Here is a 17,684-nt window from a genome sequence, read left to right on the forward strand (position 1 = left end):
CACTTATGTGATAGAATACAAATTATGAGTAAGATATATATATAGTCTCATTAAACACAAGTTTTGTAATTGCATTTATATAGCGCTTTTCTGTGAGTCATATCCTACTCTGGAACCCAAGGTTAGTGGTTAATCCAGTGGTTAAATGTGTGTTATGGCAATTGGTCATGTGCATTTGCACCACTGTAAAATGCTAAGACATTTTTTTCTGAAATTGTGTTTTACTATCTTCCTCTAAGATTGTACAATTAATGTTTAATATCTCCACCGAAGTTTTCGGCTGTTGAATTATTAGCTTTTTAAAAAGTTTCTTCATCATATATTGATCTTTTAGCACAAACTAAGTTTTAAGATGTTAATGTCTCTTATGACTCTTATGACTTCAAGAATTTATGGCTTCTCTGAAGATATTGATGTTTTATGTCTTTCACTACAACTGAAATAGTTCTGTGTATTTTGTATTCTTTGTGGATACCAGTTGGGTGTGATCATTAATAGGGGCTATGTGGTTTCAGGTGAATGGTTGGTGAGAGAGGCTGGGAGAGATTAGATAACATTAGGTTGGAAGGATAGGGTTATAAAGCAGTAGATGCTATGGGGTGTGGGAATTTGAAAAAATCTACTTGTCGATGGGACAGGTTGTTTCATACATCTACTTGTCCTATAAAAAATCTACTTGTCCCTTTGGTGCCATGTAGTGTGGCAACAAATGATGGCAGCAATCTCATTATATAAGAGCTCTGATAACAGCCTCTTATTATACCAGGGCTTATATCATAGTAGGGCTTGAAGGCTAGCAATTGCCTAATTTCCCCACCTTTTTGCAGATCTACATACTGGGGCTGGAGGTATCAGTAAGCAATTGTTACAGGGTTGGAATGCCCTTTTGAGTCTTCTGCAAACCTACTAACTTTCATATTTTAAGGGTTTTTTTGACAGTTCTTCTCTAGTCTTTTCCCATACCGAGAAAGGTTGGAAATTTACTGCTGACGAGGGTAAGGAGCAAAACTTCTTTCAGGGTTGGGAAAAAAGTGGTTTGAGAGAAAGTGAGACTGTTAGAAATGTGGGGCACCAGTTGGCAGTGGTATGCATCCTGTCCAAGTAGGGACCCCTGTTTGTAGACAGGGTAAGGGAGTTACACACCCAAGATAACCCCTTTTCACCCCCTTTGTAGCTTGGCACGAGTAGTCACGCCGATCTCAGAGTCAATGTGTAAAGTACTTGTTTATAACACACACAGTAACACAGTAAAAACACTACAAATGTACACCACACCAGCTTAGAAAAATAAAGATTCTTTATCTAAATCAAACAAGACCAAAATGACAAAAACCGAACATACAGAGCTCAAAAGTGCTTGTTTGAACCTGTTCAAGACAGGCTGGGCCTAGGGCCAGAAATGCTGGCCAAATTCACATATACCAGCACCTACCTTACTCCATCCAAAACCATATTAACACACTCAAAGCACATGTACTCTACTCAATTACTGCAAAGCAACCCTAGACAAAGTTCAATATCTCTGCACCCACTACAATACCCCTGAAACCACACCTATACACCCTTCTATCCCAGCTACCACACATTTTTACCATCACTTACAAACAATACACAACTCTATCCTATACCACTGACCAATCCACTCCTCATTAACAGAACCCAATTCCACACCATACCTAACTATATCCCATCCAGACACACACTCCCTGCTCTAATGACTCCTAACAGACCTATTTTTGTCACTAACAAACCTATACTCAGCCTCCCATTTTTTCGGTCACCAACACCCTGCTCTTCTTTCTACCGCAATAACAGAACCGCACAACACCTACACTCCACTGCACCACACATATTACCTCTTTCAGCAATCAAATCTAACACACTCTCAACTCTAGTTCATCCCCTCAAACAAACAAGATAGACTCTATTCACAAACACATCACCATCCCGTTATCTTACAACTTCTACTCACCAACAATACTTTACATACAAAGCCTTCTCAGAAAACAAATACATCACCCCGCATCCTTTCAGTACTCCTCAAAAACAAAACAAAACACACCCCAGCATAACAAAATCTCTCACAAACAAAACCTCATAATACTTTCCGTCACAAACTACAAACATACACCCACTCCCACCCTCCAGACTATACAAATGATACACACCATGAACAAACTTCAATGACAAGCTTTCTACATCTAACACATATACAGCAACACAGCAACTCTTTTAAATGCCTCTCATCCATTGAACAATTTAGAACCTTACTACATGACCCACATGCTGCACTACTACCCCAAATTCATACATGTCCCACTTTAAACAAACAAAATAAGCAACATGCCACTCCTTACAACTTCACTTCTTCAAGTCTGCTGCACAACCAGGTTACACTACAAAAACAACACAGCTCACCAACTCACTCTCAGCCACTGTCTCCACCACTTACACATGCATACCCATTAAAATACTTTCAAAGCCTGCTGGATGAGGATCACGATACAGAGCAGCTGCACCATTGCTATTCGCATACATCAAATACTAACACTAAGGACACGTGCTACAAGCTCACTTTTTCACAAAACAAAGTCACACTATCACCAAAGCACGTTCTCTATACTGTCTAGTGATAAATGCTCGATCGCTCTCTAAAAACAAAAATCACCTCTACGACCTTTTCACTGACACAAAACATGACGTACTCTTCATAACTGGATAATGGTTGGGAGATGATATGGCTCCAGTCCTGCATGAAGCCGTTTCTCTAGGCTATCAAACTATCACGCAAAATCGTATAGGCAAAGGAAGAGGTGGCCTAGCAGTTGTGTTCAAGCAAACAGGAAATATCAGTAAAACCGGCAACATCTCCATACAAGGTTGTGAGGCCCTCTTTACCAGATGCAACCCTACACCATCTTCCTCCTGTAACTTCCTGCTCCTTTACAGACCTCCACCTAGCAATGTAACATTTCCAGACACACTTCTAGGCACAGTTTCAAACCTAATAACACTATACTCCAGCCTATGCATTCTGGGTGTCCTCAACATTTGGTTTGATAAACTCAATATGCCCGATCCAAAAACAATCATCATTGGCCTAGATGCACTGAACCTACATCAGATCTTCCACAAACCCACACACATTACTGGACACATCCTAGATGTTATGTTTGCAAATGCATAACTAGTTACATTTCAAACAATAACTCCACTCACATGGTCAGACCACCATTTGCTTGCTTTCCAACATAAAACAACACAAAGCAGCACACCTAAAACCACCTTACGTGCATCCACCTACTGACTGTGAAACAAACTTGATTTGGAACACTTAGAAACACGGCTAACATTCAGTACAGATCTAGACACAACAAATTATGTTTAAAAACTATACAAGTGGCTACAGGAAGCTTTTGACAACCTCCTACCACTAAAAACTGAATAACAGAACAAAAGAAAACAGGCACCTTTGAGAAATGCAGAAATAAGAGAGATAAAAATAACAAATTATAAAGTTGCAACATGCCTGGCTCAAGACAAACAGCAATCAAGACAAACTTTGTCTACAGAAACTTAACACTTTATAAAAGTCAGTTATCAAAAAAGCAAAGAAAAGGTACTATTCAGACTGAATACAAAATGCTAAATGTGCAAAAAAGAAGTCTATAAAAGTCTCAATGAACTTCGTAAACCAAATTGCCTCAAAGGAGCTCATCCCGTTACTCAAGATTTCACTGGCAAATCATTGCGCGGTCAAAGCAGAACCAATGGACTCATATTTAAAACAAAAAAAAGCACCAGCACCGACCTTTTTCCAAAACAACAATCCAAGAATACTTTAACCCAGCCACTCCATTTCTTCCAACAAATTTCACACGATTAATTTATCGACCTGGTCAAAGCAAGCAGGCCTGCCTGTAGCCCTTCTGACTCTTGACCACCACAAACCTTCAAGAGTATTCTTCTAACAACCTCTGCTGCTACACCAGTAACAAGAATCATCAACAAGTCCTTAACTATAGTAATATTTCCAGAAGACTGAAAAAAGTCACACATATGCCCGTTACTATAGAGAATAAACCTGAACCTGCTGAACTCTGACTACCACAGATCGATTACAAGTTAACCTTTGCTGGGCAAACTGATGGAAAGAACAGCATTCGCCCAGATGTCCCAATTCATTGAAGAAGCCACATTTTCAGACTTCCGAACGGGATTCTGTCCAGGAAGAGTGTAGGAAGCTGGCTCTATATATACTATACCAAAGTAAGGTATAGTATGCACCAGGGAGTCCCCAGACATATAGCAGAGGCTAAATTAGGTAAGTACCAACAGCTCTCTTTGTGGTAGTGTGGGCGAGCAGTTAGGCTCATCCAGAGAGTGCGTTAAGCATTTATTGTATTCACTCAATCAAGGACTGATACACACACTCGGAGACAAAATCCAGATCAATTAGGTAAGTATGGAAAATATATACTTATGTTTTATTTTAGAACCAAGCAGGACTTGGCACAAGTGAGTAAAATATACCTTCAAATGTAAGACTGTTCAAGGAAATTCAGTTGCACTAAAAATTGCAGTTGTTACAGATTTGTATCACTTTTAAATGCAGTTTGTATCATACAGTAAGTACTTTCTGATTACTTTTTAGTTACATCAGAATTACTTTGAGTACCTGGGGTGGTATGCCTAGATACCACACCTTAAGATCTCTGCATACAAGGTAAGTATGACTTTTTATACTTTGCAATAGGAATTCCTTTTCTTCATAGAGCACAGTTCAACACTTAGAAACATTTTAGGCCCAAATCTCTTCACATGGATTCTTATGGGGAAAAAGTGTTAGTGGTTTTGGAGGTAAGTACATGACTTACAAGGGTGAGTTTTGGGGGTGAGAACTAAGGTCTAGATGGGTACTCAAAGTTCACCGCCAGCGGCATTGGGGCGGCTGGGTGCAGAGTACAGGGGTTGTCTTCTGGCGTTGGCTTTTCTTACCAGCTCGGGTCGTGGTTGGGGACCCTTCAGGTTGAGGGCGCAGGTGTCATCTTGAGTCTTGAGGGAGGTTGGGGATTGCCAGATTCCAGGCCAGGATGGCTGGGAGACCTCCTTTGGGGTGTTGGGACACTCTAACTCGGGCCGTGGGCAATTGGTGCAGAATCACGGAGTCAGCGGAATCCGGATTCTGGAGGTGAGTCTTTGGCTGAGCAAATCCGGTGCTCATGGGAGACAGTCTGTGGGAAGGTCACAGGGCAGGTCCTCTGGGCTCTGGGAGTTGCAGGCTGTTGGACTCACCAGGGTCTTGCTGTTGGCAGGTCATAGACAGGCCAGGCCAGTAGGACTGGAGCCAAGGCAGTTAGTGTCCTCTTCTCCTTCCTGGGTCAGCACGGCTCTTCAGTCCTTCTTCTTTCCTCGTATCTGAGGAGGCAAGGTTCAGGGTTGCCCCTAAATACTAGATTTAGGGGCATTAAAGGGGTGTGCAGGGCGGGACCAATGGGTCCCGTCCTTGGGTGGTTACACCTCCATCATGCTACTGGCAGGGGGCATGGGCCTCTTCCTAATTGGCTGAGTCCTATCATCTTCAAGATGGAGGGGACTGAGATGTGTGCTTCACCCCACCTCCCCACCTGAGGGGTGGGGTTGGCATAGGTGGGCGCACCTCTCTTCCTAGCTTGGATTTCCTGCAGCTTCTCTTGCCCAAAGTGGGGGCCAGAACCGGTGGGAGCCAGTTGCTGGGGGCAGCAAAAGGCAGGGACAGCGTCCAAAGGCAGCAGGCTTTGAAGCTTCCTCTGTTGTGGACCCAGCCCATCCTTGAGAAGGAGCAACGCATCACTGCCCAGGACAGCCTTTTTTCTGTACCCAGAGAGTGGAGGCTCTCTACCCAGAGGTCCAGAAACTTGTCTGGTGGTGGTGAATTGTTGGTAGCCATTCAGGAACCACACATGGGTTGGTCAATTTTCAGGGTGGCTCTCTAAGATGCCCTCTGTGTGGATTTTTCATTAAATCACACATTGGCATCAGTGTGGCTTTAATGTGTGGAGATGTTTGCTGCCAAACTTTCCAGTTTTTAGTAAAGCCATCATGTAGCTGTGGAGTTCATAGTGACCAACTCTTAGACCATATATTCTTTATTGTTTTACTATGCTTATGATGTCTAAGAATAGAATTACGAATCAAATATGGGGTAACTGTTCCAATATATGGGAGCAAGCAAGAGAAGGAAAAGAAAGAAGGAGGAGAGAAGGAGATCCTAGGTTTTAAATCTCACTTACTAGAGGCAAGTGCAAGTCTTGTATCTTGATGGCCTCACATACCCCAAAAGATGTCATGCTTCCTCATCGGGCATTTGCTCCTCGTCGGGCCGGCGCTGCAATGCCCTATGTGTCCCCCGCAGGGTCACTTTAGCAGAGATCTTTTGTATGTACTGCCGTATGATGAGTGTGGATGTGAGGGTTCTAAGAGAATGGTGAGTGGGTGCGTGAGTGATAAAACTGGCTGAGGGATACCAAAAGTGAGTAAGGTTTAATGTGTAGGTTCCCTTGTCAGGTTAAAAAAACCCGTAGGTCGTGAGTTACTGATATGGCGTAATGTTCCTTAGTAACTAGAGATTGACATGTTTCGCGCCTGGTTGGTCAGGATTTTCCCTGGCACTTCTTCAGGACCAAATAACGTGATTAAGAAGTGAATGGAAGTGGTGGGGTTAAGAATCCTACTATATCCGAGCGGGCCTGCCTTGTGTGCGACTACAAGATGGCACAAACTTAATTGTATGGCCGCTCCTGCCACATCCTAGTCTAAGGTATTAAGTTGCTCCATAGGCTGGCGTATGTGGAAACCCGCACTGTAACAGGAGTTTTCCGTTGGGTGCACTGACTGTAAGCACCTATCCCTAAGCACATCTGGGGGGTAGGTGCTAAGTTCAACTTCCACAATTGCCTACAGTGTATCTAATCCTTCATATGAAAGAATGAAAACTGTTTGGACAATGCCATTTACAACAGGGACCCGTAGGGCATTTCAGCGCCGGCCCGACGAGGAGCAAATGCCTGATGATGAAGCATAATATCCTTCAGGGTGTGTGAGGGCATCAAGAGACAAGACTTGTGCTTGCCTCTAATAAGTGAGATTTAAACCTAGGATCTCTTTCTCTCCTCCTTCTTTCTTTTCCTTCTCTTGCTTGTGGGTGACTGTTTGCGCCCATATATTAGAACAGTTACCCCATATTTGATTTGTGATTAGCATAAGGAGCACGGGTACTGGACCATAATGAGCTCCTAGTCCCCCCTCTTTTTTTTGGTACATAAGAATAGAATTAGACACTCTGGGGGTACAAGACTCATGCCTCTGTACCCTCACCTTAGGGCTGGTGAACCCGGCCAGAGGAGTGACTTACCTAGACCTTAGGCAGTGGATTGTAGGCATGGCACACAGGCATGTGTGTCATGTTGACTCTTCACTTTTCTCTGCACCGAAACACACAGCCTGCAGTGGCAGTCTATGTGGGTTAAGGTGCAAGGCCTCTTATGGTGGCACAACAGGTACTGCAGCCGTTATAGGCCTTCCCTTGTCACAGTGCCCGTAGTATCCATTGTACCTTTTACATGGGGCTTACCTGTGGCCAGGGATTGTACCAATTGTGGATAGAAAGGTAAAGAACACAGGCCCTGGAAACCGATTGGTAGTGACCCAGGGCATATCAAGTCATGTTGCATCAGATGTCAGGCAAAAAATGGGGGGTAACCATGCAAAAACTCTCACTTTCCTACATAGAGGCACAAAATCTTCCCTCATGGTCATCTGGGATGACCTTAATAACACAGTTGACTGCAACAGGGTTGCTGCACTCATTCTTTTGGACCTCTCAGCTACCATTGACATGGTTGACCATGACACTCTGATATAAAGACTCTATGAAGCCAGCTTAGAGGGGACTGCTCTAGACTGGAGCACAGCCTACCTTCACAACAGAACTAATGTCATCCATACGCCCCCTTTCTCTTCCAAACCTCACTTCACAAAAGCAGGTGTCCCTCAGGACTCTATCATCTCACCCATGCTTTTCATCATCTACATGAAGTCATTACAGACACTGATCAGTCAAATTCACCTCATGTGCTATAACTATGCAGATGACACACAACTGGAATGCCCCAAAGACATTGCAAAATCATCAATTTTCAGTTGTGTCAGAGCTGTGGATCAATGGATGACATGGAACCATCTCAAATTTAATGCTTCCAAAACTGAAACACTCACGTATGGCAATAGGAAAAATTATGACCTACTGGCCACTTGGCACGATGACCTGGGAACACCACCTAAAGTATCGAAAGGAAGTAAGAAACCTTAGAAGGACCATGGACTCTAAGCTATCAATGAACGCCCAAGTGGACAAACTAGCAAGATCAAGGTTTGTTACTATATAAACTCTGCGATGCATCTTCCCCCACCTGGGATTTCCACGCAAGGTCCAGGCTACGATCTCTTGTTCTGTCCAAACTCTATTACGCCAACAGCCTCTACCATGGATCACCTTTAACAACAATGAAAAGACTACAATGGACTCAGAACTCTGGTGCCAGACTACTCTTACATATAAAGCTGCAAGCCCACATCTCCACTGCCTTGAAAGCCCTACATTGGTTACTGGTTGCCAGAAGACCCACATTCAATCTGCTTTGTATCTCCCACAAAGTGATACATGGAACAGGACCACTCTTCTGGAATAAAATCACAAAATACATTCAACAAAGGAACCTCCGATCTAAAGTGGCACTTTGCCTCAAAATCCCACCAAAAAACATGAGTGGCACATCCTTCAGCCAAACGGTGGAACTCTTAACCCCCAAACATAAGATCCACCGGTAACCACCTTATCTTCAGAATACCACTCAAGAATTGCCTCTTCACCACATAACCACCATACTCAAACAAAAATATACATCATATCCCTCTGTGTAGAAGCATTTATTTGGACTATAGATGTGTGTACCTACATATGTGTATTGCTATGTATAAGTGTGCATAATAATTGTTTTTAAAGATATAGATATTTGTTAGTTCTGCTTAAAGAATTTACATATTTCTTACAGTTATATTATTCTATGTTTAACATGTATATAAGTGACTGCATAAATAAAAATCTTTTTATCATAACCATTTATCTACATTTGCTTCACTATGGAACTACAAACAATTCAAACATACATTAATTTAAAGTACAGCAACACTTTAAAGTCTGAGTTTATTAAATGCAACTTTAATATACATATATTACCTTCCTTATGCATATATATACCCTTCATGTACTTCTGGATCTTTATTACTTTGCTTCTAATTCAGCATGTCCTATGCACTACCCTACCTCTCACCCTATATCTCTCGCACTATATCCTCTACCTCCACTCTGACTCATCTCAAACCTCATTCTACTACTCACTCCAATGCACTGCCCTATTTCTCATTCTATACTGCTCTCAATATATCCTCTACCTCAACTCTCTGACTCATTTCACACCGCATTCTACCACTCTTTCCACTGCACTACCCTATTTCTCTCCCAATACCTCTATCAATATATCACTATATCCTCTACATCACTCATTCATCCCAAACTCCATACCACTACTATGATCTCAAATAACCGTTTCTAGAGTCTTCCCTCCTCTACCCCTCCTTGTATCATCCCATACCTCTTTTACTATTCAGATCTCCCAAACAAGCCTTTCTAAAACCTTCCCTCTGACTCATCCCCTCCACCTCCCCATTACTCATCCCAAACCCCTCTATCTGCCATGAACTCCCAAAAATTAAATAAATATCTAGACACTTCCCTCTTCGATCTCTCCACTATTCCTTTTCAATCCAAATAACAGACTAATATGTTCACCACTTTAATTAATTATCGCTATACTAATTCCCACTAATCCTGTTTGGGTTCCAGAGTAGCGTGCTACCCGCCAAAAGGCTCTTCAACACCTCATTAGGGGTAGCAAGCACTATATAAATGCAAACCATTCCCTCTTCTATCCCTCCATTATCCTTTTCAATCCAAAAAACAGACTAACATGTCCACTGCTCAAATTAATTTCATATTTTCCCAGACTAATACACCAGTAATCCTTTTTTGGTTTAGGAGTAGTGCGCTACTCGCCTAAAAGCACTTCAACACCTCATCAAGGGTTGCAAACCTTTTCCCTCTTCTATCCCTCCACTATCCTTTACAACCCACATAACAGATTAACATATCACCTGCTCAAATTGATTTCATATTTCACTATACTAATTCCCTACTAATCCTATATGGGTTCCAGAGTAGCTTACTAAAAAAGCGATTTTCACCTCATCAGGGGTAGTAAGCGCTTTATAAATGCAATTACCATACAATACAATACAATGCTAAAGGAAACAAAAAGATTAGTTTAAGGAAATAGAGTGAAATGAACACGAGTTAAACAGAATTTAAAGGGAGAGGAAAGTATCACAGTAAATTGAAAAAGCAAGGAAAGAATGCAAAAACAAAAGGGGGAACAAGGAATAATTTCAGGATTGATAAAGAAGAAGAGAGAATGCATGAGAGGAAAAATGCAGAAAGAAAACATTTTGGTTTCTTAATAATAAAACATATTCAAAGCCTTAGAGGTACTACATGGACAGAAGAAGCAATAGCCTTCCATATTTACATGTAGACATGTGCATGGTGGTTATATCTCACATGACACCTCTCTGACTCCCTATTCAACCCAGAGGTGATTATATAAGAAATTAACAAGGACAGCCGAACCAAGGGTCTGTCTTGGCTCTTAGAGCCCAAGCAGGAGTTGGACCTTGAACATGTTTGTATAAATATTTGATAGTTTAGACATTAATAGGTCACATGATAGCGCTGCACTGAGAAGTACTTATTAAAAGGTGATCGTTTTTAAAACATGGATTTAAAACCATTTCTGCCTCTGACCCTACACTGGTGACAGTGCCATTAGTAAAATAGGAGGCAAGACAGTTGTTATGGGAAACCTGTCTGTATCCCAGATCACTATCAAGCAACTTTACCGTCAATAAATCAAACACTGTAGGTTTTTGTGCAGCTGGTATTCTGAAATCACGTATTTGAAAGTGCTTGTGAAATAAAATATTTGCCCAAGATCACATAATGTAAGGGGGTAAGCCGCAATTTATCCATGCTTTCTGGTTTCACTTTGTAAAAATTAGTCACTAAATGCTTGTGATAGTGTCTCCTCATTATGTTATTGCTTTGTTTTTACCTCTTTGTGCACTTTTCTGGTAATGTTTATAACACAAACTCAACCCTAAGTCATTGGAGTGCTTTATATCAGCAATATTTAAATTACACAAGGTCACATTTTTTGACTCGGGCGACCCCACTGTGGCATGGAATCTATGTGCGGCAGGTGGCTGCACTTCCCGGGTTCCCTACTTGGGACCTTATTGGACTCTCAACACTAGGAGCCAAAATGAAGGCGGCAGTGCTCAAATCCTCTCAACAGCTGGAGTAGGAATATCCGCTCCACTGTAACTAGTTCTATAAGTACCTACAACTTAGACATGCACTGACACTGTATATTAAGGATCTGACAGATTTACCCTAGTTTAACCCATTAGAACGGTGGCTGTTAATGGGTGATATGGGTACCCAGAAGATCACACAACTATACCAAACTTTAGTCACACCGCGTTGAGCAGGTTGCGGGCGACGTAGGAGGGTGATATCACGGATCTAAACAATGATGACTGGAGAGAAGCCTTGGCAGGTCCCTGAGGTGCAGCCATTGCAACATGGTATTGTTTTATCCATTTCAAATACCTACACCGAGTATATTACACAAGGTCCGCCTCTGGCACATGGGAGTAATATTTTACCCCACATGTCTTCGATGCGGCAGGGAGGAGGGGACTTTCCTCCACACTATATGGAGTTGCACCGCACTTCTGCCTTTTTGCCTCAGGGTATTCTCTTGGCTAGCTCAAGTGTTCTCCTGGCAGCTCCTCCTTGAACCCAAACTAGTTCAGCTACATAGCACAGATGGTATCTGAGGCAACAGGCATAAACATCACTTCCTGTTTTTGGTTCTAACACTGTACAAGAGAGATATTGCTCAACACTGGAAGGGGGTCTCCCCACCCTCAGCGGGTGGGTGGAATCAATCAATCAATCAGGGAATTGTAAGCACGCTACTCACCCGTGAGGGTCTCAAGCCGCTGGGGGTGGGGGGGTCGGCAGAGCTGTTTACCGAAGAGCCAGGACTTGAGAGTCTTCCTGAAGGTGTTCAGGGAGAGGGCGGGTCTCATGTCTGCCGGGAGCTTGTTCCAGGTCTTGGCCGCGATGTAGGAGAAGGATCTCCCGCCTTCTTTGGCTCAGTGGATGCAAGGGGTTTCAGGCAGTGCAAGGTTGGCTGATCTGAGGTTTCTTTTGGGTACATGGAGGGTAATTCTGTCATGGAGGTATTTGGGTCTGGTGATCTGTAGGCATTTGTAGGCATGAGTGAGGATTTTGAAAGTGACTCTTTTGTGCAAGGGGAGCTAGTGAAGCTTTCGTAGGTGTTGGCTGATGTGCTTGTGTCAAGGGATGCCGAGGACGAGTCTGGCGGCAGTGTTCTGTATCATCTGGAGTTTGCAGAGTTGGGACTTGTTTATGCAGAAGTAGAGTGCGTTTCCATAGTCTGATGAGTGCGTGGATGACTGTCTTTCTTGACTCGGTGGGATCCATTTCAACATCTTACGGAGAATGCAAAGGGTGTTGAAGCAGCTGCAGGCGAGGCGTTGACCTGTCGGTTCATGGTGAGGGATGAGTCGGCGTAGGATACGATGTTGAAGCCATGTTCTTGGACGATGGCGGCGAGGGGGGCCATGTAGATGTTGAAGAGGGTCAAGCTGAGTGATGACCCCTATGGGACTCTGCAGGTGATTTCCGTGGGATCAGAGAGGAAAGGTGGCAGTCTGATCCTTTGGCTTCTTCCGGTGAGGAGTTATCGGATCCAGTCTATGGCAGTTTCTTTTATGCCGGCGTCATGTAGTCTGGCGATGAGCGTGTGATGGGAAACGGTGTCAAAAGCTGCTGACAGGTTGAGTAGGATCAGGGCTGCAGAGTGGCCTTGGTCAAGGATGGTGCGGATGTCGTCTGTGGCGATGAGTAGGGCAGTCTTGGTGCTGTGGTTGCTTCGGAATCCGGATTGGGATGGGTCGAGGATGGTGTTGTCTTCAATGAATCTTGTCAGTTGGCCGTTGACTGTCTTCTCCGCAACCTTGCCCATGAAAGGGAGGAGCGAGATGGGCCTGGAGCCTGACTTCTGTGTGTTTACAGTCATCTGGGAAGGTGCCTGTTTCGAAGGTGGTGTTAATGGTGCGTTGTAATTCGGGTGCGATGGCGGCTCAGTGGTAGATGTGTGGAAGGCAGGGGTCGGTGGGGGCCCCTGAGTGGAGGTCTTTCATGGACAAGGCAGTGTCTTCGACCGTGATCGGCTTCCAGGTGGAGATGGTGGGCTGGCTGGTGTGTCTGTTGGCGGGCCGGCTGTGGCGTCTGGCAGGTGGTCGACGAAGTTGTCGTAGAGGTTTTTTATCTTGAGGTGGAAGTAGGTTCCAAGCTTGTCGCAGAGGTCTTGGCACGGGGCAACGTCCGGGGCTTCGCTGCGGGGTTGGTTAGTTCCTGAATGACACTAAAGAGTTTATTTGAGTTTCTGGAGTTAGCGAGGATTTTGTTGTGGATGAAAGTCCTTTTGGTGGTTCAGAACCAGGTGTGGTAGTCCGTCAAGGCGTCCTTGTAGGTGGTGCAGTTTCCGGGTGTTTTGCTGTTTCTCCAGTTCTTCTTCAGGCGTCTGCAGATGCATCTGACATCTTGGAGATCAGTGGTGAACCATGCAGCTTTCCTGGGGCGCTGTTTGTCGGGGTTGCGGGGCGAGCTTGGTGGCGCCGCTGGAGATCCATGTGTGGAATTCCCTGGCTGCTAGGTTGGCGTCGGATGTCGGGGTATGATTGTCTCAGATGAGGATGGAGTTGAGTTGTTCGTTGGTAACTTTGCTCCAGTTCCTTCTAGGTGGGCGTGGGGCTGGTTTAGTTAGCTTGGGTTTGTTGACGAGGAGGTGTACGCAGTGGTGGTCGGTCCATAGGGGTTGGGTTGTGTGACTGAAGTGGATGCTGTTTCCTGCTGCGAAGATGGGGGCAAGGGTGTGTCCTGCCCTGTGGGTTGGTGTGGTGATGAGTTGTTTGAGTCTGATGTTGGCGAGGTTGTCACTAAGGGTGGTGGAGTTGGGGTCGCTGGGGTTGTGGAAGTTCAGGTCTTCGATTAGTATGTAGTTCATTGAGGCGATGGCTTGGGGTGCGATGAGGTCAGAGATGGTTGCGGCGAAGGGGGCCCGGGGAGAGGGGGTCTATAGGCACAGGGGCCACAGATTGTGGAGTTGGGGCTGGTCTGGATCTGGATGGAAGTTGTTCGGAGGAGGGAAAGGTTTCAATGGAGGTGGTGAGGTAGAGAGTGTTCTTGTGGATGATGGCGAGGTCCCCGCTGGATCTTGTATCCTTCAGGGATGGCGGTGTTGATGTTGGGGTGGAGGAGGCGTTGGTCCAGGTCTCCATGAGGAAGACAATGTCGGGCGAGAGAGAGTCAAGTAGGTTCCAGATCTCCATGATGGTTTTGTGCACGGAGCGATCGTTGAGGAGGATGATTCTGTGGGGGTCGCCGGTGTTGGCGGTGTTGGTGGCCGGGGTGGTGGTGAAGGTCTGACAGCAGTGGAGGCAGGAGAACTGGCTGTGGGTGGTGTTTGGCATGGCCTGTTGGCAGTCTCTGAGTCTTTCAGGGTTGAGTGCGTGGAGGGCAGCTGTGTTGTAGTGGTGTGTGGTTCGAGATACATGGTCCCTGGCGCTGGTTGCGGTCAGGTCGTGGACGGGTGCGAGCCATTGACAGATGTATGGGATGGAACTGGCAGAATTCCAGGCGCAGGGTTGCCCTCAGAAACATAATAAAATCTGGAAGCGGTGGGCAGAGTACAGGTGTATTGACCTGCATTCTGCACAGCCCCTAGTATCCCTCAAAGGGCAGGAAATATTTATTTATTCTATTTATTTGTTTAAGAGATTTGTAGAATGCATAGCTGCCTGTGGGCTTCTCAGCTGCTGATGCTAAGCAAAGGCTAGAGATCGGTTAGTGACACTGATTGAACAGCCACGTTTTGATCAACTTCCTGAATGCTGCTTCCTTTGTCAGGATTCGAGATTCATGTGGTAATGAGTTATACAACTTGGGTGCTAGGTGAGTGAAGGACCTGCCTCCCCACCTGGCTCTCCTGATTCTTGTAGTTTTTATCAGTTGTTCAGAGCCAGATCTCAGGCTCCTGTTTGGGACATAAAGGGTCATCAGGTTTCTGACTTTTCTTGGACCCGTGTTTTGTAGAGCTCAGTGCGTCATGACAAGTGCCTTCAATTTGATTCTGGCCTCTATCGGGAGCAAGTGGAGTGCTTTGAGATGCTTCCTGGCTGATTCCTGGATTCGGGCCTTGCACAGTAGCCTTGCTGCTGAGTTCTGGACCACCTGAAGTCTGTTGATCACGTATTTAGGGGCCCCTAGGAGAAGTGAGTTTATGTAGTCCAGGCATGACGTGACCAGGGAATGGACTACAGTCTTTCTAAGCTGTATGGTGTTACGCTCCAGAACTTTGTGGAGCATTCTAAGTAGTCGGAAACATGTACTTACTAGTTTCTTGGCTTGGGTCACCATTGTTAGATCGTTTTCGAGCCAGAAACACAGATTTTTAACAGATTCCTTCAGAGTTGGTGGGCTACCTAGGCAGTTTTGCCAGCTGATTGAAGGCCTAGGGACTGCATTATTCCCTAGGACCATTAGCTCAGTTTTATCCCCATTCGATGTTAAAGAGCTGTGTGTTATCTATCCCATCACTCTTTTCATACAAGGAGCTAGACTATCTGAGTCCCCATTGGTTCTGGGGTCTAAAGAAATCACCAACTGGGTGTCATCAGCGTAGGAAGTTATGAAAACATCAAACTCTTGGGCTATCCGTGAAAGTGGCTCCACGTAGACATTAAACAGAGTGGGACTCAGCAAGGAGCCCTGAGGCACCCCGCAGGTCAGAGCATCGTACTGGAGAGGAGATTGTGTTCCATATCTTGGAAGGTTCTCCCTTCCAGAAACGAAGCCAGCCACTGTAGAGTGTTACCTTGGACACCAATGGCCAACAGTCTATGTTGCAAAATGTGGTGGTCCATTGTGTTGAACGCTGCTCTCAAGTCCAGAAGTAATAGAGCTGCTGAGCTTGCCCGGTCCAGAGACATTTTAAGTTCCTCTACCACTGTTAATAGTGCTGATTCTGTGCTGTGCTGAGCCCGAAATCCCATCTGCGTGGGGTTGAGGCATTGGTTTGTTTCCAAGAACTCTGTCAGCACTCCGTTTACGTGTTTTTCCAACAGCTTCCCAACCAATGGCAGCATTGAGATGGGACATTATTTCCCTACTTGCACTGGATCTAAGTTGGGCTTTTTGAGCCTGTTAGACCTGGCATCATTGGCGCGGGTCTCCCTTTCTCTTTTTGCTTCCTATCTTTTATGTTGGCTGGATTTGGATGTTTTGGGCGCTGTACCACTGCTAATAAGTGCCACAGCGCGAATGCTCCCGGTGTAAAGATGACTGTATGAATTGGGATAACCATAATTGGCTCATTTGGTTTACCTGTCAGTCCCTAGTATAAGTGCACTGTGTGTGCCCAGGGCTGGTAGACCAAATACTGCTGGTGGGCCTGCAACACTGATTTGCGCTACCCACCGAAGCAGCTTTTAAAGTATGTCTGTGTAGCATATTCAAATAGCGAGTTACCCTCCATTTCGCTGTTTACTACTGTGAGGCCATCTGTTCTCATAGGCCAGAATGGGCAGGCTAAGTATTACATTCCATAATCCTACCTGCCCCCAGGAACCTGATAGGAAATTCGAATTTGATATGTTTAAGCTCAGGACATTGAGATACATCTTTTAGTAAGGATCATTTGCATATCCCATGTTCGAAAATGCCACTTCTAGCAACGAGATATTTTCTTGCCTAAGCTTTCCCGTAGGCTCTGCTAGTATGTGTATTGGCCATCTGGTTTTCGAGCAGCAGGGCCAGCTGGGTCAGACCTGGCTGGAGAGAGAGATCAGCATTCAGGGCATGGGGAGGGGGGACTCTGGGCTGTGCCTGGCAAGGTGAATGATGGCTCCACCTCCCACTGGGCGTCTGATAGCAGAACCCCTGATTATCAAAGGGCAGGATTTCGCCTTTTAAACCAAATGCTCCCCGACCCCACCGAACTGGTTCTGGCTGGATTCAGTGATTTGTGACTTTAGAGAACAAAGACTTTTTAGGTATGAAACGCTGCGCTGAAACCTTTTTCAAGAGTGTTCCTTCTTGATGTCAAGATGAAACTCTTTCCGAGTGAACAGAGGAAAAGACTTTGAAACTTTTTCCAAGCTTGCTGAAGAAATTACCTGAGGGCCTGAATTGAGAGCGCCTCCTGTGCGAGGGATTCTACTTGCAGGTGAGGCCTCCGTTGAGTAATCCCGTAGCCTCTAGTTCTACTGTGAGGAACGCAGACTGGTAACCATTCTTAACTCTGTGTGGGCCGCCGCAGCTAATAGAGAGCTGCTGCTGCTGAGAGCCCGCCTTAATTTGAACCTTCGGAACCTTC

Source organism: Triturus cristatus, chromosome 6 (genome assembly GCF_964204655.1).
Source record: "Triturus cristatus chromosome 6, aTriCri1.1, whole genome shotgun sequence".
In the NCBI taxonomy this organism is placed as follows: domain Eukaryota; kingdom Metazoa; phylum Chordata; class Amphibia; order Caudata; family Salamandridae; genus Triturus; species Triturus cristatus.